General features: G+C 51.8%; 1 long non-coding RNA gene across 3 annotated transcripts in view; it reads left to right on the top strand.

Moving 5' to 3' along the window:
• Nucleotides 1-24152, top strand: part of LOC144382524 (uncharacterized) — a 143241-nt gene extending 119089 nt beyond the window's left edge. For 2 of the 3 annotated variants that reach the window (XR_013449549.1, XR_013449546.1), the window contains one exon: nt 852-2695. This is a non-coding gene — a long non-coding RNA (uncharacterized LOC144382524). Of the gene's footprint in view, nt 1-851; nt 2696-23837 lie in introns of those variants that run through there. The other variant, XR_013449548.1, reaches the window with a different exon arrangement.
• The last annotated feature ends 1564 nt before the right edge of the window (nt 24153-25716 follow it).

Here is a 25716-nt window from a genome sequence, read left to right as displayed (position 1 = left end):
CTTCCTCTACAACCAGGCATGAGCCTCTTCTCTCAGTAATAGCCTCAGTATCTTCTGTTATTTTTACTGAGGTTAATCGCAGGCTCTATCCACAAGGTGATAGTGATTGAATCGGCAGGGATGCCCTCTAATGGTATAATCGACCCTATTTGTAGCCAGCATGGTAATGTTGAAAAGCACCAGGAGTTTGTGCCTTAGTGTTGTGGAAAAGACATTAAGTGTGCCCTAAGACACAGCTTCCTCTCAGGTAGCACCTGACTTGCCATCGGGGTCAGACCAATTAGAAGATGTACCACCCACACCTGCATTTGTTCACAACAGCGGCTCATCTACCCCAGAGCAGTTATAATCTGAGCTCTGCTTGGATGTTTCTGTTTTACTTCCCAAGTAACCCATCCACCTGTGACCACAAAGAAACAGAAAGAGACAATGATTTCAACATTCCTGCAAATCTAGAAGGGGTACCCAGAAAGTGTGGAAGTTCCCCATACCTGCTCCTTTCTGGTCCCTGGGGTCCAGGCTGGAGGGAAATCTCCCTCCAGAAGGTAACAGGAGCAGCATTTAAAAAATATATTTTTTTATATGTAAGACTGAATTATTTTAGTATAGTTTTAGATTTACAGAGTAATTGAGCAGATAGTACATAGAGTTCCATGGGCCGTCCCCACTTCCACACATAGTGTCCCCTATTATTAATATCTCATATTTGTGTGGCCCGTTTGTTGCAGTTGATAACCAATATTGATGCCCTATTATTCACTATGGGCCATAGTTTACATTAAGAATCACTGCCTTCTCTGCAGGCCTTGAGTTCAACTAATGCGCAATGTCCTATATACCCACCATTACAGTTTCAAACAGAACAGCTTTACCCTCCCCGAAGTCCCCTATGTCGATGAGTGCTGCTCCAAGCTGGAAACATGGTGAGGGGCCAGCTGTGCAAGTCCGCGTTGACCACGCATGGACATGCTCCCCCAGAAAGCCGGTCGCCTGTCTCCCGGGAGAAAGGAAGGAGTCAGCATTACTGCATTGCATCTCGGTGACTTGGCCTGGACGCCTCCTCTTCAGAGTTAAATCTGACCGATGCCCCTTCTTTCTACCCCTCTGTACAACGTTTTCCACAAAGTGTCCCTGTGGGTAGCCTGGACCATTCTTATGGCAGGCGTTGAATGTGCCCCACCATCAGGGCTTCTGACCTGGCCCTTGGCCACCTCTGGTCATCTCTCCCTGGGCAGCCACCCACACTTCATGCCCTGGACCCTCAGAATCTCTTTCTTCGGTCCTCTGCTTCCCCTCTAAGCCCTCGGGCCTGAGGCCTGCTTTTCCTCCTAAAACCACCCCTTGCTGACCCAGACCTAATGTCCAAGGAGCCTCCACATGTTCAGAAATGTGTGCTGGGGGAAGTAGAGGCAAGCTGGGAAAATGTCCCCAGGGTCCAGGAGCCAGCGCATGCTCTCCCCAGTCCCACAGGCTCTGTGGCCCGAAGTCCCTAACCTCCTGGGCAGTGGAGGCAAATCCTGCCGGCCTGGCTGCCACTGGGAGCCACATGGAGCCAAAGCACTGCTGGGTGACCAGAAGTCCACAGGACCCCTCAGCCTCCCTAAGTGAATGTCCTCCTGCCCCATGGGTGTCAAGTGGGGCCTCATGAACCCCATGACTGCCCTCCTTGCCCTTGGGGACACAGGCACCATTCCTTGGTCACTGTGGCCATCAGCTTTCTAGAAACTGACTCTAGAGTAGTCATCACCGAGAATGCATCCCTGGGCCGCCCGCCCACCTTAGCGCTTCCTGCTCCTTCCCACGTGGGTGCAGCAGTTTCCAAGGGGCCATTGCTGCCGCTGACTGAGATTTATTTCTAGCAATTGTACGTGTTTTATTCAACACTGACCCCTGGCCCCTCGTCCATCACAGACACGTGCCCGTGTGTGTCTGTGTGCCCACAGGACGCACCCCCGCACACGCACAGACACACCGTCCTTGGACTTGCCTTCCCCTTTCCCTAACTCCGCCTGAGGTGCGGGTGTTTGACAGCCCGAGCCACCAGACCCAGCCCAGCACGTGGTCGGCCCCCGGAGGGCAGCGGTGGCAGAACCACTGCTGAGTGCTGTCCTCTGAGTGCGGAGCAAGCCGCTGCCCTCAGCTTGCAGCAGGAGACGAGCAACCACGTGGGTGTGTGCGGAGGGGCTGGACCAGCCGGGCGCGGGGCACGTTACACTGCAGGCGGCAGCGACGTAAGGGTGAGGCTTCAGAGCGGCAACCCCCGGAGCCTCCGTTACCACCTGACGTTCAGTTCACTCTCCTTGAGGTGTGGGTTCCTAGGGTGTCTCCTGGACAGACGTCCTCGACCACCAGGGAGCCAGAGGGAAAGTCCTCTGTGCATACAGAGGAGGAGAATGCTCTCTCTCTCACACACACACACACGATAACACTGGTGAACCTTAACATTGTGCCCAGTGAGAGACCACACACTATAGGATTTCACTGATGTGAAATGTCCGGGAAAGGCGTATCTGCACAGCCAGAAGTAGGTTAGTGGTTGCCTAGAGCTGTAAATGTGCATGAGGGCTCTTGCTGGGGAGATGGAGATGTTCTAAAACTGGATCGTGATGATGTTTGCACAACGTGGTAAATTTGCTAAAAATTATTGAAGTGTACGCTTAAAATGCTTGAATTTTATGGTGTGTTATTTATACCTCAATAAAGTTGTTTTTAAAAAAGTCAGTGCGTGCATAAAATTCCACAGTACCTACAGAGTGAGATTCCCTGCCTATAAGACATGGAAGAAAATACTCTGGAATTTAGGAAAGTGTAGACAAAGACAATCTGTTGCCTGGTGGGCACTTGACATTAGACGTGTCTTCTGGCTTTCCACCTGCCTTTCCTCCTAGAAGAGGCGTATTCGGGGACAGAAATTGGAGCATGAGAAGGATGGATCTTCAAGAAACTCACCTGAGCAATCATTGTGACAGAGCAATGGGGAGGGGGTCAAGGGTGGGGAGGAGAGAGGAGGAGACGGAGGAGGAGGAGAGAAGGGAAGGGAGATGTGCTTTCTAAGGGAGGTAGGCGAAGATTTTCGTCTTTTTTTTTTTTTTTGGTGAATCATATACATCATCCCACCAACAAAAAGTTCTGATAAAGATCATCCAAAGCAAGACTAAATATAAGAATACCTAAAAAGGCATTTCTATGGGGATGTGTTGGCAGAGCCCCCTTTCAGGGCTGCTGGTGCCCGTGGAGCATGAGGAAGGCTAGGATGTGTGCGCTCAAGGAAACGGGCCCGGTGAGCAAAGCCAGCCCAGGAGGGAACCTCCCGAGGGCAGCTCGAGAGGCGGACCGGTGACTGTGCCTGGGCTTGAATTTAAGGCCGAAGAGCGTGCTCAGGCATTTCTACTTTCCTTCCTCTGAAATGCAACTGTAGCCCTAGTAATAGACGCACATGTTTTAACTTCTCTAAAGTAGGAATTTCCAACTGAATCAAAATAACCCTATAATAGGGCCGACTCCCATCTTGTGCTCAGACAACGGGCAGCACCTGTGACTAAGGAGGACACTCCTGCCCTCCCCCCGTCAGATCGGCATGGATTTCAATCCCGTGGGCACTAGGGAGCGGGCAGCCTTCTGGTCAGGTACGGAAACTCTGACTCTATCTGTCTTCCCTAAAATGGGGTAATTCCTGCAACTGCCAGATGAGTTGTGAGGATAGAGAGGCTGTCTGGCAGAGTCTTGGTGCACGGACACATCCAGGCCTGACTGTGTGGTCAGAGCCTCCCCAAGAGCCCACATGTGGGGGATGCAGCTTTTTGCCTAGAGAGCAGCTCCTTCTCCGGCTCCGAAGTGGAGCAGCATCGCCCCGTCTTAGCAATGGGCGCAAATGGAAGCATTCTGCTTCTCCTCGTGAGTCTGATCATACGTGTGTATTTATATTTTGTGTGTTTGTTGACATTAGGAATTAGAATAAATATAAGATAGAAACTGATATCAGGTGCAAGCCAATAGAGACCTCTTCTTTTTTTGTTTTACTTTCACTTCCTTTTATGACTTTATCCTGTCGGCGTGGTGAGCTCTGTTCACATCGGTTTTGGCCTCACTCTGGAATCTGGAATTGAACATGTGTTTCCAGGGACTTTGCAGGGAGCTCGATGAGGAGCTGTACCCCAGCAAGATAACTTCTTGGGCTATTGGCATCGCCCTAATGTGTGGAAAGAAAATCCTTCTGGAAGGTGCAAACAATTACTTAAGCACAAGGTACAAATGCAGGGGTATTACTACCCACTGCTTTGTGAGCGCGAGGCAATCGATTGCTGACTGCTATCTGGCACCCGCTGAGCCCGCTCCGAAGGCAGGATCACCAACCGCTGGCTACAACAATAGCATTTCACGTGGAAGACCGCGGAAGGGTTTTTTTTTCCAACTAAATCACCATTTGAAGCTAAATATGAGACTTTAAATAGATACTTGAAAACTTTATTCTCTGGGTGACTTCACAATGGTGGATTCTCCTTTTTTTTTCCCCCAATTGATCAGATTCTTTTTTTTTTTAAGATGATACTCACTTTTAAATGATATTCTCTTGACACACAATGGTTTCAGCCACATAATCCAGCTACATTTATGTTGTAGCTTCTAGGAAAAGCCCAACACGCACTCTTCCAGGCAGCAAGGTGTGAGGGGGAGTGTTTTTGAAGCCACCGCTATTTGTATGGAGAATTTTATTTTATTTTATTTTTTTAAAAAAGATTTTATTTATTTGACAGAGAGAGACACAGCGAGAGAGGGAACACAAGCAGGGGGAGTGGGAGAGGGAGAAGCAGGCTTCCCGCGGAGCAGGGAGCCCGATGCGGGGCTCGATCCCAGGACCCTGGGATCATGACCTGAGCCGAAGGCAGACGCTTAACGACTGAGCCACCCAGGCGCCCCGTACAGAGAATTTTAAATGCCCATCGCACATGCCAAGGACCTCTGTCCTCAGCCTGCACCGAGGAAGAGTGGGCGTTTGTATTCCAGGGACCTGATCTCTTCCTTCGTAGGGCGAAGGGGTTCAGAACATGCCTCCCCAAAATATGACACTGGCATATTTTAAGCTGAAGGCAATTGAAAAATAGCAGACACAGGATGAGCGAGGCTGGCTAATCCCCAAGCCTTCTCCTCATCAGCACTGGGGCTTGGACTACGAGCCTCCAGTCTGCGCCGCCGTTCCTTAGCAACTGCAATTCTGGAGGTGTTTTTTTTTTTTTTTTTTTAACCCCTTTGAACTTTAGATTCTTGTTATCTGGAAACAAGGAAATTAGTAGGTGCTTTGTGTCAGGATCCAGGAAAGGACTTGGTGAAAAGACCCTGGGTAGTTTCTTTCCCAGCGCAAGGACGTGGGTTGCCACCCCATCGCACACGGGAGGAATCACCTCCACGGGTAACACGGGGCGGGGGAGAGGGAGTCCACAGGATCATGGATCGTCACCCACAATCCCAGCAGCAGATCGTCTTTGGGAAAGGTGCAGAGGGCCTCCCTCGGCCAGCAGGCAGCCTGGGGAAGCCTGGGCTCCATGGGCCTGGGCCCGTCCTTACTCTCTGGCAATTCCTGTGGAAAAGCTGTCTGGGGGGGGCTTCTCCAGAGAGGAGTGAAGCTGGTCTCAGCCTTGGCGGCTCTCCCACTGGAAAGCTGGGGCCGAGGAGATCCAATCCTGCTGCTCCTGGGGTTGCTGAGGGGGTCCTCCTCCTTGCTGGGGGCAGGTGCAGTGGGGTGGGTGGTGCCCGGGGCGGGTGCCGATAGGTCAGGTGCTGATGCTTCAGGCTGCCCGCACCTCCGCTGGCATTCAGAGCTCACCTGTTGAGTGGGCCCCGTGCAAAACAGAGGTGGTTGTGACCTCATGGGAAGTGACCAGGGCCTTCCTCTATCCCAGCCAATGCAGCGCTGGCCACAGGCTGGGCCAGGAGAATGACCACAGGCCCCTGCTGGGGAGGGCCGGCAGGCCCCCAGGTGAGTGCTGTACATTTATAACTTTTATGGTGATTTGCTAAGGGGCTTATGACTTCCTGGACAATTTGTCTTTCAGAATAACGAAAATATGTGAAACGAAGTCTCTTCCACAGCACCGCAATTATAATCATTGCTACTTAAAATAGTGGAGGTGATATAGTCCAAGGGATGAGCTCAGAGAAAGGAGGTAAATTGGAACCAGAGTGTTGTGCCATCGTTCATGGGCTGACGATGTGTGTCCCTGGTGGGAGAGGCACAGCGCGTGGTCATGGTGCACCCGTCTGATTGCCTTCCCCACAGCAAACTCTCCCGGAGAGCAAGGTGGGCCCAAAAGGAACAAGCAGAGTCTGTTGGGCTCCAAGGGCCAGCCCATACCTCCATCACCCCGAGCACCTTCCACCACCGTGCCCCACACCCATGCCACAAGAACCCTTACTCTCATCCTAGAATGGTGTTCCTGGCTGCCATGTCTTCCAAGTGGCCACTCCAAGGGCAGCTGGATCCTAATCCCATGTACTGGCTTTTTCTCACTCCCCGCTGATGCTCTCAGCCTGACCCTTCTCAGCTCAGCCTCCAGCGTGGGGAGGTCTGTCCAATGCTTGGCCTGAGGCACACCGGGTGGGCATGCCCACATTTCAGGTGACGTGTCCCCTGCAGCCCATCAGACAGGCCCGGCTGACAGATGTAGGTGGAGCAGATGTGTCCTGGGAGAACTACCCTGGGGTAAGTGGCCCTCCAGTGGATTCAGGCCGTGGCAGGTGCAGTCGACTCCACACTCAGTCTACACCTCCTGCACACTCTGCCCTAAGAAAGGCTCTCCCTGGGTTTCTCCGTCTGAGTCTGGAGCGATCCCCAGAGTCACTAAGATAGAGCCACGGACGGTCTTGGGTCTATTGACAACGGATTCAAATGACCTACTTTTGAGCCCAAGCTGGCCACTGGCCTGGGGAGCCTCGGAGTGAGGAGGGATGCTTCCCACATGTGGTCCCGTGAGATCAAACAGATGGAGCCACCTGTGGGAATGTTGCCTTTCATGATTGAAGTGATCTCTCTTGAGCGTCTACTTTTGGCCGGGATGCTTGTAGACCCTGGGGTGGAGTGGGAGCGGGGCAGCATCTCTGCTTGCATGGGGCTGACGTTGGGGGCCCGGTCAGGGTCACAGCTGCTCAGGCCAGGGATGCGGAACACTGGCCATTTTATGGCCCAATTTGAAAATAATCCCCAAGCTGTGCTTCTGCTTTAAAGCCATTGTAATTTATGCTCTAAATCTGATTTTATCCAAATCTATATCCTTAGAGCCGCGTCCCTTTCCTGAAAGGGAAAAGCAGGATGATTAAGAAATAAGATTGACCTTTTTCCCTTAAAAATGCCTCTACAAACACTTCCTGAAGACTCAAGGCACAGGACTGTAGCTCCTAAGTTTTTGTAGGTAACATGCTCCTCCTTAAAAATAAATTGAATTATAGCTAGCACTCCAGCTTACCAAAACAAATAGACCACAAAGTTGAACTGCAGTCGGTTGTTTGCAAATGAATATTATATTGGAGAGAACCCATCTGTCTCCACTTCCCTGAGACTCACTGATAAACCATAAATCCATTAGGAGAGTCTTTCCTCCGCCATTTACAGCCGCGGATCCGCAGTGTTCCCGAGGACGTGATTCATGTGGGGTGTATCAGCAGCAGACAGCCGTCTTCAAGTTCCATTTTAATTTCCTTATGATCTTGGTAATATTTATTGTACAAACAAACAGAAACCTGTGCATATTTATGGGAAGTGACGGAGCTTTTCCTATGAGCGGCTGCATAAATCCGTGCATGCCGAATGGCAGGAGACAGGCAAAGTCCGGCTAGGCAGGGATCTTAGGCATAATTTTCAATTAAAATGGAGTCGAGCAGAGCAGGATTACAATCATTGCTCATTTTTACACTGACTCCTGAGGCAAATAGGGGACTTAAGTTCCCATTCGAGGTCTCATCAGGCTCTTTGCTCAAAGACTCGCAGGCGCGTCCGTTTGGGGAATTTAAGGGAAGCGCATCTTTCCAGGAGCCCTTTGTTTCCAGCGACTGTTGAACGCAGAAGGTGGTGTCACCGGAAGAGCTTGTGCAGTTCTCCTGCCGGGATGACGGCCCAGGTCCGCCCCACGTGGCCACATGGCCTCGTGGCCGCTTTTCTGCAAAGCAAGTAAGAGTCGTGGGATGGGGCCTGAGCGGAGGCTTCCCTCTGAAACCGTGCATGAAATGAAGATGACTGGCATCTTCCATCGGCTTAGTGGTCCATGCTCTCACTAACGCAAGAAAAACAATTCTTCAGTCTTTCCCCAGTTTCTCACATGCAGCAGTGCCCAGTTGTGAAGGTGGTTTCCTGGGAGGTTTAGCTTCAGGAACGTAAGGGCACGCTCGGAGTGGGGCCCTCATGAATATGCCTCTGGTCTCCATGGTGAGGCCTGGTGGTTAGGGTCGCTCACATGGGCCTGGGTTCGGATCCCTGTTCGGGCCCCCGCAGCAGTGACCACTGTGGAAAAGGAGAGCAAGAGCTCTAAGACCCAATTTCTCAACGGAAAGTGGGGGAAATATCCACCCCCACCGGTTTCTGGGATCTGGGAGGATGCAATGGCGGTCCCCAAAGTGGCTCACAAGTGGTCTAAGCAGTGGCGTTCCCTCCATCTGTGTGTCCTGCCTCTGGGCTTCAGGGACCTTTGTTTCCGATGCAGGCAGAGAGAGGGCCCGGACCCGCACCGTGGGCCAGAGCAGGTGCCCTGTGGGGCTTCAGGAGTCCCAGGTGTGCAAAGGTGTGTGTGGGGGGGGCCCGTGTCAGGGAGGAGCCGGGGACGAGGGCCTGGCAAGCACACTGGGACCAGATCCTGACCCAATGTGTGTCCCCCCAAATTCACACATTGAGACATAATCCCCAAGGTGAATGTGTCAGGAAGTGGGGCCTTTGGGAGGGGTTACGTGAAGAGGGTGGTGGCCCGTGATGGGGATCAGCGCCCCGAGAAAAGAGACCTGGAGGGCTCTCTTTGCCTTGCTGCCCGGGAGGGCACAGGAAGGGATGGCCAGGCAAAGGGTTCTTATCAGACACGGAATCTCCTGGTGCCTTGATCTCGGGCTTCCAGCCTCCAGAACGGTGAGAAATCCACGTGTGTTGTTTGTGCTCATCTAGTCCGTGCTGGTTTTCTGACAACAGCCTGAGGCACCGAGGTGGGATTTTCTTAACCCCTCTGAGCCTCCCGGGGCGGATGCCGTCCTGGAGGGACGCAGGCTCTGCTGACCTGTGCACCTGGGATACGGTCTTTCTGTCCTCCCCCGTGGCGTCCCTGTGACCCTACAGTCCAAAAGCTGGGAGGCTGGGAGGGTCCTGAAGGAGAGGTCTGAGTGGCCTTTGAAGGGCACACAGTAGGCACTTAATAAAGATCCTCCACGGACCTCTAAGTGCTATTGGTGGCCAGACCTTAGGACGCAGTCCCTGGCGCGAGCCAACGTCCTGGGACCAGGATGAAGCCAAGGTGCACACAAGGGGTGCCTTTGAGGAAACAGAGCAGATGGGGCCTCAGAAGTACCCAGAAGTTTGCTGCAAACAAGGCAAGGTGTGGACAGCAGGTGGACAGCAGTCCTGCGATCCACAGGGGCTGTCCTGCAGAAAGAGTGGCCTTCTGGGGCCAGGACAGTCGGGGTCAGCTTGCTCAACTTGGGCAGTCAAGCACCTCCTAGCACGGTGCAGAGCCATGGGAGACAGTAAACACAGAAATAGTTCCTGCCCTGGGATTCGAATCAACAGGAGAGGGGTCAGGCTCCCCGGACGGCCAGGCATGCTGCGCAGAGTACTTTACAGGAATCAGCGGTCAGTTCTACAGGGGCTCCATGAAATGCACTCACTCCCATTCCACAGGGAGAGCGTTTGCATATGCACCCACGGGAAGACTATAGGGCCGTTCTTAGGATTCTAAAGGTTATCCAAAGTCAGACCCCAGGGGCAAAGGGGAAGAGGGGTGTCTGCAGTGCCCTGAGCTATTGGCAGAGCCAGGATGAGGAGGTGTGGGGGGCAGAGAGCCCATTTTCACGAGTGCAGGAGGGTTTGTGTGATAACAAATTGCACACTAAGAGGAATGGCTTCTGGGAGGAAGTGAGGACCAGAGTCCTGCTTCAGCCGTGAGCACAGGGTTGGGGCAGGGGGCTCACATGGTGAGGGCTGTGGCCTCGGATGGGCAGCCCACGCTGGGGGCCTGTTTTCATTCGCTTGTTGTCACAGAGAGCTCCCTTTCACTCCCCACAAGCTCTTCTCCCAGAGGTGCACGGAGTTGGCCTGTGAACTCCTCCATTACAGCTGCCCTGGGGAAAACCTAAGAAATTTAAAAAGCAGCAGACCTAGGATACTCCCGCCAAGCTCTCCTTGACTCAGTGTCTTCGGTGTGAGGAGTGCAGCAGGTACCAGGAATGCCTCGGGTCACTAGGGTCCTGCCAGGCCCTTGGCCATTAAGACACTCCTGTGAGGCTCATGCTGATCCACGCGATATGGAATTGTCCCTGGAACCTGTTCACTTGGGCTCGGGAGGTAGCGGAAGGCGGCAGGGAGCTGATGCTTTCCCAAAAGCATGGAAACTGCCCTCAGGACAGCTGTCCCATCTGCTGCAGGGAGAGAGACTCCCTAGCTGACCACAGGAGCAAGTGGGGCATGAGCATCCCTGCTCAGAAGGTCTTCCTGGGCCACCCATTCTGGAACAGAGTGAGCAAGAGGCCCATGCTTCTCATTCCCTCCCCCAGAGATTGTCCTGGGTTCTCAGAAATGCAGGGCTGGGAATGATGTCTTCTGGGTCATCCCAGATAGAGCAGGTGACCTGCCTGAGCCCACAGAGGCTTCATCTCAGGGCTTGGAGTAGAGCCTACTTGCCTCCTAATCCTACAGCCTTGCCACGCTCCCAACATGTTTTTCTAGGGATGTTTTATCGTTGAGGTGACTCACACAGGAGCTGTGCATGTGGGGGAAACACTGCATTGTGTATGGACACTCGCCACCCGCATCTGAGCATCTCTGGGGAGCAGCATGTCCCCTCGGGCAGCTCCTGTCTCTCCACAGGGGTTCAAGGAGAAGTTGCTCACCCAATACCCCCAGTTCTGCACCCCAGGAATACACCTCAGGACCCGCTTCCTGGGCCTGAGCCCCATCTGTCAACACTGGTCCCTGAACTGTGTTCAGGGCCCCTGGTGGAAAGCCCGATGGAGGAAGTCCAGTGAAGACTGTCGAGCTGAGGGAAAAGCATAATAATTACTCAACTCTGAAAACATCACAATGAGACTGGGGAGATTCACTGCATGCTAGAAAACTGAATTAAAAAATATCAAATTTTGACTATAGAAAAGGAAAAAAACTCGTTGAATAAATGAAACAAAGCAGTACTCTTAATACATAGCACACCTAATTCAACACCCCATGAGCTCTCCGGGAACGAAGGAGGGGCAGCGTTGCACATGCCAAGTGTACGCACACCACAACCTTATTCAAACAGCATTCACCTGGAGGAAACAAGTTGCTGTATTCAGAGGTAATTAATTTAGTAACTAGGAACAGAAACCGCAAGCTCCTAGCAATCAAGGGTGTCTGTGCCTTAGGAGAAAATTTTGTGTTCTTATAGAAATGTGTCAAGGAAAAATGGGACGATATGAGGGCAATTTCCTTTATAGTTATAACTAGAAAATATCTTTAAACTCTTACAATCATATATATACCCTGAGCGTAATGCTCTTTCCACATGACTGGCTTATCTTGACTTTCTCTGATAGGACAAAGAAAAACCGGTTACAAGGGAATTTCTGTTGATTTATCTTTTTGAAACTACTGACTGTCATCTTTACTACACTGAACCTAATGCATCCCTATGGGGCAGGAGAGAGACTCATAAGGAAAGGGCGGGTGAGGGTGATGACCGGAAAGAGAGTGCCATCCATTTAGGATGGAAGAGCCTGTCAGCGCTCCCATTAGCTTGCCTGTTTCCCCACACTTAGTACCTGGAATAATACATTTGTCTTGGGCAGGCCTTGCAGTCCCTTTCTCAGAGCATGGGCTCCTGGGCAAAATCCGGTGAGCGAGCCATTCTCATGGCTGTCTTATGGCCTCGAAACATCCATCTGGGGAGACGGTGACATGCATCCCTGTTTTCAGGTGACGGTGAGTCTCACACAGTCAGCTTGCAGACGGCAGCACTGGACACACAAGACAGAGGACCGCGTGAGGAAGCTTCTGGCAGCCTCAGCCTGGTCTGCCCACCTGGGCAATGGGCGTATTTGCTTCCCTGGCAAACACATGCAACCTTGACAAAGCACTGAGGAGGAGAGACGGAACTGCGCGCACCCTCTGCACTCGGGTTGAGTTCCTCGGATACCATGCTCTTGTTTGACAACAGGCTTTAATGAAATCAAGTATACAATGCTTTGCAAGTTGGATTAAAATATTGAGGCTCCATTGCTGTCTGCAAGGCATTATTTGATTAGCGTGATAAGACACAGTACTACTTTAGAGCTGTCAACACGCATATTTCTGGGAAAGTAATTACACGGTACCCAAGGATGTGGCTTAGCGCTTAACGCAACTGTTTTTCTAGGTCACGATGAAGACTGTGACATTGATTTGCTGCTCTCCCCATTCATGATGCCAAACAGCATTAAAAAAGAAGTTTGAAAAGTGTTTTAAAAACATGAATTTTTAAAGAGAGAATAGTACTTTTTAGATTAAAATATAATTGGCCTCTGTTTGACCAGTATAGTATGAGACCTAGTAGCTGTGCTTAAAACCATTTGGAGAAAAATTGAAATGATCTTCCCATGATATGCTTTGTTCCATTAAATTTTTTTTTTTTTTTTTTTGGTGTTTAGGCCATTTAACCAACCTCAAATTTCCCTGCTTCAGGGAGGAAAGAAAATCAAAGTTATGCCCGCTTATCTGATGCCACCACTTTTTTTCTCAAGTGATGTTTGTGAAAACAGCCTGGGTTGTGGGGTAGGCAAAATCTAGACTCCCACTCTGCTTTGCCACTGACTAGCTCTGTGTATATGGACAAATTACGCCTCTTTCCATGGTTCAGTTTTCCAACATGTCAAGTTGCAATAATGTGGCATCACCTTGTGAGATGGCTGTGAGACTTGAGTGAATACATGTGAAACACTTAGCACAGGAACGACACTCTAAAGAAGCATGAGGAATAACTGACAGCATTATGAACTTTTTCAGCCTGTCTGGTTGAGCCTCTGCTGGGCTGGGCACTGTTGTAGGTGTTAGGGATGCTGTATCCAAGAAGACCACATGGTAGCTGCCCTTGGAGATCTTACGTTCCTCTAAAGATAGGGAAGAAAACAGGAAAAATAAGTAAGATTTTTCTGATGGGAACAAAACTCTAAGGAGAAGGAGAAAGATGGATGTGGAGGATATTGATGGGCAATGGGTACCCACGGATGGGCGGTCAAGGAAACCTCATAAAGAGGGGACTTTTAAACCAAGACATGAATGATGAGATGGGGCAATGTGACTGAAGGACATTTTGAATAGGAACTCTCACACCTGAAGGAATTGGGGGTGGGAATGAGTTTGACTTGTTTTGGGAAAGGAGAGAAGGCTTGTGATGGGGAGATGGAGTTCATTCCAAATGTGATGGGAAGGCATTGTGGGATTTGAATGCATGATTTTGTGCTCAGATTTAAACTTGCTGTTGTTGCTGTATGAAAGGAGAGGACAGGAGAAGGCAAGCTGAGAGACCAGGGAGGAAGGTGGCGGGCCTAGTGGTAGAGAAGAGGACAGAGATTCAGGATTTACTGTAGGCTGGGCAGAACCCGCATGTGCTGCTGATGGGCTTAGATGTGGAGCTGCCGGTAAGGAGGGAACCCAGTATGACCCCATGGCTTGGAGTTTAAGCTGAGCACGCACTGAGACTGGGGAGGGGGAACCTGCTGTTATTGTCCCTTTTCACTTCCTCTGCTTCCTCCAGATACATGTAGCATCAGCAGGGTGATGAGGGCCAAAACTTTCTTGTATTACGTTTGGAAGAAATTAGAGGCACTGAGGACAGACGGCATTTTTGGAACTGTGCTGTGAAGGGAGGGAGGGAGACGGGGCAGTAGCTGCAGGAGAGAGGAGAGAAATTTACTGTTTATGACTACAGAAGGAGCAGCCTGTTGTGCTGACGGGAAGACCCAGGGCTGAGGGGAAGTTTGGTCAATGCTGAGAGGAGAGAGGCAAGAATTGTATTATCAGTGTCCTGCGCTGGGGCGGGTAGGACCTCATGCATCAGAGAAGGACCTGGGCTTTGCAGCTGGAGGGTACGGAAGGTACATGGGCACAGATTCAGATGGAGGGCAGATGTGGTGGTGGGAGGCAGTGGAAATTCAATTCTGATCGTTTCTACTTTCTTGGTGCGATAAGAGGCAAGGTCAGCTGCGTCAACAAAGGAGGTGTTGGATATTTCAGGAGGCAGAATGAGTTTTGAGGGACGCATAGAGTATGTAGGAGAATAATATGCCATAAAAAAAAAAAAAAACACTGAGGATTTCTGGACAGCATCTGGGTGCTCTTGATGGTAGTGAGCTTGAAGTCAGAGCCGGTTAGTGTGGACCCGTGTTTTGAACAGTTACACTCAGTGATGCTGGCAGTTGGCATCAAGCAGGCAGAGAACTGAACTTACCCTGGTTGTAATTCAGCCAAACAGTCCAGCAAAGGTAGGAGGGATGAGGGAGCTGGGTGTATGCCCCACAGTGACTGTTAAACTTAACCAAGGGCTTTCCTTTGAGTAGGAGGCACAGTGTGGACACTCGGATGGGAGATAGCAATGCCGTGGTAACATCAGTGGGCTGAAGATGGCAGTGAAGCAGGGGATTGTTGGAACTGGGGGAATGCAGGGATGAGCTAAAGACATGGGTCAGATTGATGCTTGAACTTGACATTACCGAGGGGCTGCAGTGATTGGCAGTGACATGTGCCAGGGGTGCCGGTAAGAGCGTGAAGGCATGCAGGGTCACTGGAGCAGGGGAGATCCATGCAGAGAAGATGCAGGAAGTTCAGAGTCTGGTGGGAATACTAGAAAAAGAGTAAATCAGCGCATACTGGCAGGGTTATCTCAGAACCCATGGACCCCTGCAATGAGGAAACGGGTGCCCCTTCACTGAAAAGTGAGAGCAACACAGCTCTGGGGTTTGCTCTTTAAACGGTGCATCGACACCCATCCCATCCAGCTCCACTGTCTACATCTAGCAGTCCTGGATAATTTCCTCAAACTTGCCACATGCTTCCACATCCCTCTGGAAATTTCCTCTGCGCCTATGTGTGAATGCAGCCAGCCCAGCCCCGTTCTCTTCCCGTGAGTGAGGTCACTGTCATGCTGTGAGCTTCTGGGGAGTCTAGGACATCAGATTCTGGGGGTAGCTGAGACATGCTTTCTGGGCTTTGCCCTGATGCTGGCTCCTGTCCACCTGTAGCTGATTCTGCCAGCCCTGCTGCTCCTGCTTAGCCAAAACCCCCCAATGGCCTTTCATCCCCCATGACAGGACCCAGCACATCTGGGCTTAGCTCATTTCCTAATCACTGCACATCCCAGGATATCTCAGATGACACTGTGCAGCAAATGCCTAGCATCCCTGGAGTGCCTGCCGCTGTCCATAATTCTGTGGCCCTTTTTAGCCTGAAACTGAGGTGGGTCTTTGGGGCTTAACTGGAACCATGTGGTGTGTTAGTGTCTGACCTGAGACTAGAACTTTATTCTCCCAAATGTGCACCCTAAACCTTGTGTCCTCCTTAACAGGTAGAAAGGTGAACATCCAGTCACTTAAATGATGATGGTAAGTATGAATCCTGACACCAAGCAGCATTTTTCTAGGACTTTTTTATGAACACTCAGGATGTCTGAGTGCCATTATGGGTCTCAGCATTTCACACTTAGAACAAAAAATGACAAAGGTAAAATTTGTGCTAATGGATTATTATATTCCACTTACATATCTTTTTCTAATTATTTTATTCATAAAAAATCATCGCTCCAAATAATGACACGAGATTCCTTTCTGTGCAGGCTTGAGCAATTTGCCAAGCCATCTGGGCAATTGATTTAATTAGCACCACAACTCCGACGTTAATGAGGCCAGGGTGGATGGGAGCTCCTCCACCGTACTCACCGAATTACCTCCGTGATCCAGCTGTGTTTGCAAGATGAGGGTTTCTAGTAGGAGCCAGAGGCTCCGTGGAGGCTGGTTACACAATGGGAGCATTCACTGTACTGTGTGTGGGTGCCCAGAGCAGTCATGAGAGGAGGAGAATGTGGGAGGACTGTGGATGTGCCCCCTACTTCAGGATCCGGGATTATGACCTCAGGTCAGATGTGCCCTCAGGAGGCAGCAGTACCGGCCGTTTTTGAGTTGGACAGATGTGGGTTCAAAGGTTAGCAAATAGGAAGTGGAAGGAGAACCATAATATTGTGTAAAAACAGCAGGGAGTATAGGGGTCTGCTTCTAAAAGACATCTCCGATCTAACAGGGAAGGATGCTTCAGAACCATGGACAGCGACCCCACCCTTCTGGTCCCTTAAAGTCTTAGCACACTGCTTTAAGGGGGGACCTGGGACTCACCAAACATTTGTAGGTTGGGTGAATGAATGTGTGAATGAATTAGATACATTGCACCACATCTGCATCCAACAAATCATAACCTGAGGAGGATAAGCAGTGCCTAAAATTTGCCTTTTATGATTAGGAACACCCATAGGAACTGGGTTTATTTATTCATTCAAATGCTCAATGTCCCAAGAAATATGTACTGAGTATCTACTATGTTAAAGCTCCATTCTATGTGCTGAAAATGCAGAAGAAACAAGAGACCAAGTCTCTGCTCTCATATGGTTTACATGTTTAGTGAATGAGACAGATGATATAAATTGATGAAGCGGTAACTATATGACAGGCACTGCAAACTGTTTAAGGAAAAATAAGGCAAAGGCAGGCAGATATAGAAGGAAGCAGTATTTTAAGTAGGGTGTATCAGGCAGGGCCCCGGCAGGGTAGGAGGGTAGCCTCAGATGGCTTAACTAAAGACGGCTAGTGAAGGGATTATTTGCAGAGCTGTGTGAAGGGTTAAGGGAGCCCAGCAGCAATGACAGAGCTCTTGAGACTGGAAACAGCATTGAGACATTTACATCTTTAGGGCCAAGGAGGTAAGAGAAAAGAGCAGTGTTTCCAGAAACCAGTAAGAGCTGTAGCCATGGAAGAAAGTTTGCCCAGTGGTGGCAATAGCCACAAATCCATTGCAAGAGCCCAAGAGAGGGAACAAGGACCAGGGCTATGGAGCTCTGACCTGGCTCTCCTCCCTCTTCATTTCATGCTAGTGATCCATTGGTTGAACCCAGCCAGAAGCCAAGTCTCTTGTCTTAACTGATTGGAAGAATAGAGTCCCTATTTATCGAGTTGGGGAATGTTGCAGGGGAGCTATGAGGACAAATCAAATATTTGAGCACATTCATTTCAAGCTATCTATTGGGCATATGGGTGGAAATGTTGAGGGCCATCAGGTCCATGGGAGTAGAGGGTAAGCGAGGGCAGGGCTGGCGTTCTATGGTATGCAAAGCCATGGCACTCTACGCAGAAATCACGTGGGGCATGAACATAGGCAGAGAAGGAAAGAGGTTCCAGGTGGATCCTGAGAGTCAGCTGGATGGAGAAGGTCCGACGCACAAGGACAGGAGCTGTGATGCAGGAGAAGGTCCTTGAGAGACCTGGAACTGGGAGCCCAGAGCCGAGGGGGAAGGGAGGAGGAAGTAGCCAAGGCTGGAGGTGTGGGTGGTAAACTGACGAATCAGGTAAGAGCTGAGGAATGAACATAAATTTGGCAACAAGGAAAGGCTCTCCTGACCTTGGCAAGAGCAGCCAGAACAGCATTTCGTTAACATCTAAAATATCTGCATGACAGAGTAGAAGGGGCCAGAGTCTTTAGGGTGGGTCCCCAAGGGCCTTGTGGAAGGGATCCCTGTCCTGCCACTTGCACGGAGGAGGGCAAGCCGTGCTGAGACTCCCCAGAGCTCCCTGTGTTTCCCTCCCGTGCAGCTGTGCCTTCTGGGGTCACATTCAGAAAGACCAGCAGCCACCTCTCTGGTGCCAGATGAACAAGGCACCTTATGCCATTTGCTGTTGTCCCAAGTTCAGAAAGCACCGAATCACCTTTGAAGCACTGGAATTTATAGCTTTAAATGATGATAATTTATAAGACAATGTCCACTTGCTCCACATGGAAGTTGCTAGAACCTATAGACAGAGAGACAAGGAGTTTCAGAATGTTAAATATGCCAGCAGGCAGGCACCCATGTCTAAGTCATGTTGTCTCATTTACTAATAAAGCTGTAAACACCTATGTCCTGGTCCTCACCCGGGTACAACCAGGTAGACAGGTGAGAGAGCTGCACTCCCCACTACAAGAGACCACAGGCCGGTGGTGAGGACCAGGGGTCAGCCCTCTTGTAGATTTCTTCCAAATCTGACAGATGGTGAGATGGGCCATTTGCTTCCTGAAGTGCAATTCCTTCAAGGTCTTAAAATCAGGTGCTAAAATATATGGCAGCTTCTGTCTTCTGCCTAATGAATTTGAGTTCATAAAATTGCCTGGGTAAAAGCAAGCCAGCACATGTTTAACTACCAGTCATTTTGGTGGTCAATGACCAGCCAGAGCCAGGGGGTGTGGTCGCCATTTTGAGGGTCAGGGGTCAAGGGAGGGGGGGAGAAGAGACACAGGGAAAGCTGGAGATTCGGTCTGCTCCCCAGAACGGCTCTTCCTGCAGAGCAGTGTCATCTCCAGAGCTTAGGGAGGAGGAGCAGGGATGCCCACCTGGGCAGGAGGCTGGGGACAGGAGCTTGGGCTGGGCCCTTGAGAGCCTGGAAACCTGGTGAAGCGGTGGACCGGGCAGCCCAGCAGCAGCCTGATGATGCGTCCTGAAAGCACCAGCAGATGCTCACCTGCAAAGCACATGAAAACTCCCCTGTGCTCCTCTTTTTAAAGAGCCTCCAAACCAGCTGTGTGCAGTGAAGATGACGCTGTCCTGTTTCTCGCTCTGGACGGAGAGCGAAGTGGGGCTTTGTTGGGCATTCTCCTCTGCACAGAATTCTAGAAGAATACAAACGTGTTATTAATTGAAGTCATGGAATTCCTCCAGTAATTTCTGGAAAACTTCCCTAAGTCACCACACATAGTCACTTTTAGAGACAAGCGTGACCTAAAATTTCTGGTTCTTCAAAGACTGAATTAACATTTCCTGCATGGTTTCTTGGCAAGGAAACAAGTAAAATAAATAAAATATCTGGATGAGATTGGCAGCTTGGTGGGTTGAGGAGGAGGTGCTGACCTTGAGGCTAGACCATTCCAACCGTGTGATTCCATCGGTTGCCATCGAGAACAAGGGCCTTTTCCCCACACATGGTGCCAACACCTGAGGCCCCGGCAACCTTCGGCCAATGAGAGTAATAGCTGATAAAGGAAACTCTGTGTGTGTGCATCTGTGTGTGTGTTTGTGTGTGCGTGCAGAAGTCCCAGCCAATGATTTCTAATTTTTCTGGGGCGGGAACCACAGACCTCTTGGAAATTGGATTATAATTGTGGATCTTCTTCCAGTAAAATTGCATGCACACACTGAGGCACACAGCTTTACATCTGGTGTCTACTGGCTCACTTCTGACCCACAGTAAAACTTTCAGAGGTTTCGTTAGTGCTGCTCTGAGAGCCGGGAGGAGACAGAAGCAGCTAAGGGAGGAGAGTCAAGGAGACGCTTATAGAAACCAGGTACGGAGCGTGCCTGCTGCTGGAACGTCTCCTTCAACGTGGGGTGGTTGCCCCGCGGCTTGGCGGGAAGATGTGATTTCACACGCGTGGTCTCCGGGGTGCTCACCCGCTCACCCTGGGGTCTTCAGCCCATTTCGTGGGCCTGGACGGCACTGGTGGTTTGGGCAGGTCCTGCCCCAGTGCTGGCTCTGAATTCTGCCTCTTCCATTGTTTCATCCTGGGTTCTGGGCCTGGGTTCATCCCAGGCAGGGAGCTTGGAGAGAGCCAGGGAACAGACTGCAAGGGGCCTACCCCTGACTGCGGTCTGCTGGCATCAGCGACTCCCCCAAGCCCTGGCCCCTGCCCTGATTCTTCTGGCCCCAGGCCGTCTGGTCTCCCTGTGCCAGACACGGGGCCCCAGGAGATGGCATCTGCTCTGTTGGTCCAGCCATGTCTGGTCTAAGAGATGCCACTAAAACCACGGGGATTCAGGTCCCAGCCAGGCTGGCCAGTCTCCGAGGTGCAGAGCGGGGGGCGTTGGCCAGAGCCTACGCCTGCGTCTGTGTCCCTTCACTGCTGATGGAGTCTCCTTAGTCGTCTGCTCACAGGGTGGCCACTCCAGCCGCCTCAGGGCCTGTGTCCCCTGCCTGTTCTGGCCGCCCACATTGGTGGGCGTGTCTACGGACGGGCAGGATTGTCACGAGGGTCGTTGAGGATTGCAGAGACCTGTGTCATTGTCAGGCCTCTGTCCTTCGCACACTCGGAGCAAGAGGAAGGGAGCCCCCAACTCCTGGGCTCTCTCTTCGGGGAGTCTGCCCGGGCATCTCACTAGCTCTGCTTGGAGGGCGGCCGGGCAAAGCCAGGGGAAAGCAGGTCACAGTTCTCAGCGTGGCCGCCTCCCAACTCCACCTGCTCCACCCAGCGCTCAGCCTCCCACCCTCGGCAGGGTTCCGCTGAGGCCATTCTTCCATTCTCCAAACGTTCCCCCAGCTTCCTCGCCCCAGGCCCGCCCCCAGCACCCCCACACTAAGCACTCTGCCCCCTTGCAGAGGAAAACTAGGCTCTCCATTTTAAACCCTGGTACCTTGCAGAACCTCATAATCCAGAGGAAAAATTCTCCAACCCATGGGCTTGTGAGGAGCCGAGAAAACCTTAGATCCTTCTGCTCCTGGATGCCAGACCTTCACCCCAGTCAGATGGCCCCGTCTATTGGACAAAGCCCAAGGAGTAGTAGTAGTTGGAGAAGATATCAGGGATCAGAAGAAGCTTGGAGAAATGAAGAAATGTTTGTTTCTACCGGTGTCCGAGAAACCATCAAAGTAGATTCGACCAATCCACGTGCATGACTGCAGCGAAGGGAATGATCTGGGAGATTGCAGACTTATTGAAACTGGGGTGGGATCCTGGCCCATGGGTGTGGTCGGGCCCTCTCAGCTTCCCATGTAATGGCCAGAATCGGAAACAGCCAGGCCGGCAGGGAGAGCTGGAGAGAACAGGCAAAGGGACAATGTAGCAGAATATTGTCAGAAGAGGATACCAAAAAAAAAAAAAAAAAAAAAACCCCACAAAAAACTATAAAACTAGGTCTTCTAAAACATGAGGCCTTCTGGGGATAGCAGACCCTCCCATCACTAGTAAGGACTGCAGAGGCATCTGATGATGTAGAGATGCGGTCCTAGCAAACGGAGTGCCCCGAAAAGCCCAGAAAGGAGCCCAGCAGGACTTAGGCTCGGGGCCTCGGGACTGGCCCACAGGGCAGTGGGCCACCTCCCACTGCCCAGCCCTCACCTAACCGACAACCCACTAGCCAACAAGCTGTCCTTGGAGGCGGTGCTTTCCCGACCTGGGACAGAGCAATCGGTGACCAGGGACACCAGTGGTGGTGACCCAGGCGGAGGTAGCCGGCACCTTCGGGCTTTAGGAGACTGGCCCTGCTCTGTTGCCCTGTGCCATCCATCCCAGGATGGGCACCGTGCAGGACTGGGCTCTGGGCCTGCTGCCCCACCTTTCGGCTCCAGTTTTTCCTTGGCTCCCATCTGCCCGTGGCTGAGTCTGAGGCAGAAGCTGGTCCTGCTGTGAGGGCCAGCATGGGGGCTGGGGTGCACGGGGTTCAGGGCCATGCACGTGGCTTGTTCTGATGACAGCTGTGTGCTGCTTATCCCGGGGTCTGGGGGTGACTGGCCCTCGGCTCTGCACCTGTTCCAGCCATGCCCCCCCCGGCCCCCTGCACATGGAGGCTTTACTTCTTCCATCTTCCTGGCTGTCCTTCAGGGCCACCTCCTGTCACCTCAGGGATACTCATATGCTGGGAAGGACATTCCCTCCGAAGAGGCCTCAGAGCCAGGGCCCCACAGGTGGAGGATTGAGCCCAAGTGGGATGTGAAACTCCAGAGCGTCGAGGGATGCTTGCACGGCCTGGCGCACGTCCAACAAAGGGCAGAGGCATCCTGGCAGTGGGCCTGGCTTTCTGTCCTTGCTCATCCCCGGCTCCTGTAGCCCGACGAAGCCGGGCTGTGTGCCTGGTTGTGTCCGGAGGCTGGGCCAGGTGGCCTACACACCAGCTCTGTGAGAGCGCCCACTGTGATGGTGGATGAGTGGGCGGAGTCTGCTTATTCTCTTTCTTAACCTCCTGTCAGCCTCCTGACCATCCTCCCCCCGACCACCCCTGTCACCAGCTGCCCAGTGCTCTGCACACTGCTTCCCTAAAACCCTCATCCTGCTCCAGATAGCTCCAAGTGTCCCCTCCCTCCCTCTTGGAGCGCATCCCAAGGTCTCACAAGCCGTGGGCTCAGACAGAACCCAGTAGCTGGAGTAACCGGGGAAACCAGCCCGAGAGATTCTTTTTTTTTTTTTTTTAAAGATTTTATTTATTTATTTGAGAGAGAGAGAATGAGAGAGAGAGAGCACATGAGAGGGGGGAGGGTCAGAGGGAGAAGCAGGCTCCCTGCTGAGCAGGGAGCCCGATGCGGGACTCGATCCAGGGACTCCAGGATCATGACCTGAGCCGAAGGCAGTCGCTTAACCAACTGAGCCACCCAGGCGCCCCAGCCCGAGAGATTCTTACCTGAGAGAGAGAAGCCTAACACCGTGGTCACCTCCCCCTCCTGCCCTTCTGGATATGACCTACAGCCTTCGCGGACACCCACGACGCCTGCTGGGATTCGCCCCCACAGGTGCATTGTTACAAGTCCTGCCTCTGCAACAAGGGTCAGCAATTGCATTCCGTCCTCGCGGCCCGCAGAAACCGGCTCAGCACTACCAGGCCTGTGGCGGGCGGGGGCCAGCACAGGACAGCCCTGGGGCCGAACCACGCCTGCCTCTGTCAGTAAAGTTCTATGGGGACACAGTCAGCCTGTGGTGTGTGTTGGCTTTCACACGGCGAGGGCCGAGTTGAGTGGTTGTAACAGAGCGAATGCAGCCTTCGAAGCCTAGATGAGTTATCATCCAGCCCTTTACAGAAAAAGTCGCCTACCTTGGCTTTAGGGCAGCGCTTCTCAAACGTAGTGTGCTCACAAAGCGTTGCTTTAACCAGGCATGGGAACTCACCTGGAATTGGCATGAAGACTATTTTAAGCTGAAGACATTTGAGAGTCAAGTGAGGCAGAAAAAAGCCTTCTCACAGCTTCTCTTATCTGACTAAAATCAGCGACTTCCGGGAGGCTCACATCAACTCCCTCATCAGGGAGAGAGATCAAGAGTAAGGCCACCACAAATCCCCTCTCCTGGGGAGGTTCATGGCCATGAAAAGGACAGAAAGACCCCTCACAACTGGATGAACAAACATTATCACAAAATGTTTTGTTTCTCATTTGTTCTCCTAAAAACCCATTTGTCTTTCCTAAAAAAATCTATTTGTTCTTGCCATAAAAGCCTTTTGCTCCCCCCGCCCCCCACCGCTCCACTAAGGTATATAAGGCCCAAATTCTAACCCTTGCAGGACTCATCAGTGCACACACCCCCAGCTCGTGTGTGAATAAACCTTTTCTCCTGTTCATCTTCCTTTTGTCAGTTTAATTCACAGGTCCCAGGTACTGAACATGAGAGGGCAGAGAAAAAGATTTTCCGTCCTCAGCACAGACTTCTGTCTTTCTTCCAGCCCTTGAACTTTGGTCAACACTTGAACACAACCCCTCCTTAATGGCTGCTCACAGGAACATCCCCTGATCAGCTGTCCCTCCACTGTCCTATCACGCCATCCTCTACCTACACCAGCTCTTCGTGGCCTTGGTTAATCCTTCCTAGAAAAGAAAATCCGGGATGCCTGGGTGGCTCAGTTAGGTAAGCGTCTGCCTTCGGCTCAGGTCACGATCTCAGGGTCCTGGGATCGAGCCCCGCATCGGGCTCCCTGCTCAGTGGGGAACCTGCTTCTCCCTCTGCCTCTGCCCCTCCCCCTGCTTGTGTGCTCTCACTCACACTTTGCACTCTCTTTCAAATAAATAAATAAAATCTTAAAAAGAAAAGAAAATCCCTTTCTATCTGGCCTTTGAGAGTCCTGCAGATCTCATGGTCTGAGGGTCTCCCCATCAGCCTAACGCCCTTCTCGCTATTGTAATGACCCACTTCCTTTATTGCGATAATCCTCAGAGCACAGTCCCTCCTTGCCCGAGGGCCGAGCTCGTTCCTCTCCGACAGCGTTCAGACGCACGGCCTGGCCTGACCGCCACACCAGTGACGTGGTCCACGTGGCCACATGGCAGTGCTCTACCCCGTGTGGTCCGCAGGGTCCTCGGATCTCTGCCAGGACCCCCAGGGCAGGGCACCGATTAGATTGCGCTTAGAAGAATGGGAAAGCCTCAGAACGTCCCCGAATCGGGTAAAACAAGGTAAGCAGAATGTCCAGTTATGTCCTCCCGCATCATGTTGCAGATGGGCCCGCTTGGACTCAGCTCTGCAAAACGTCCACGTGAATGCTTCATTAACGTGACAACCTCAAGCGCCTGGAACCCGGGGCGGCAGGGGGTGCGGCGAGGCTGCTCGACAGCCTCCCCTGAGCTGCACGCGCCTGACACGCGGGAAAGGCGCCCGTGAGCCTCTTTAATTTCCCCTAATACACGCACCTGTCATCTCGTTGCTGGTCTCTCCGGGGAAGGGCAATTTTGATTTTCTGTTTCTTCTCCTCTTGTACTTCTCACTTTTTGTTAGGAAACTCTCCCAGGGCTCGAACAGACACTGTTTGAACACAAAAAGAGCGGGCTTTTGTGAGCACGTCTTCCAAATTTACATTTTCAAGTTGAGGAGGGCTTGCCATCCCAGCCTTGCGTGGAGTTGAGAGAAAGTTGGGGTTCTGCGGTACGGGGCGCCATCCCCTTTGCCGGCCGCTGGGCTGCAGCCTGAGCCCTGGCCGCCTCCCCGGGGTGGGGGCTGCCCCCCGAAATCCCTTCCCGGCTTTATCCAGCTGCCCGAACACCGCGGAGCTCTGAGCGCAGGTTTTAGACTTTCTGTGGTTGAAGAAAACAGAAGCTATAAACAGGAGAGCCTAGCAGGCTGTAAATCTCTCCCGCAGAGGCAAACGTTTACTCACTCGGGGTGTCACTGAGGGCACCGCCGGCCCCATCACTCGCCCCAAGAAAGGCGGAGGAAGTCATGACCTGGAGCCCGGACAGGGAGTGGGCCCCATGCGCCACGGGCCTCGGTGGCCGCACCCACTCCCTCCCTGTCCCCACTGCCTGGACATCCTGGTGGTGTGACTTCAAAGACAGGTCCGATTAACCAAGGTGATCGAATCTCATCTTCCAAACTGCTGTTCTGGCCTTGATTTCCTTGGGGGGAGAACTATCTCCTCCTCATTTAAGCATTAAAGAGCAAATATATAACATCTGACGTCTTCGCAGTTTCAAAATAAACGTGTTTTAACACACAGGACTTGTCAACCTCAAATGGGAAAAATATTGTGTATATCACACACACACGGACGCACCGATCTTGAGCCTGTGAGCAAATCAGGTCTTTATTGATATTCGTCTACTAGGATCCTA

This window comes from Halichoerus grypus, chromosome 7, assembly GCF_964656455.1.
Source record: "Halichoerus grypus chromosome 7, mHalGry1.hap1.1, whole genome shotgun sequence".
In the NCBI taxonomy this organism is placed as follows: domain Eukaryota; kingdom Metazoa; phylum Chordata; class Mammalia; order Carnivora; family Phocidae; genus Halichoerus; species Halichoerus grypus.
Note: the sequence above shows the minus strand (reverse complement) of the source record. Positions and strands in the feature narration are given on the sequence as shown.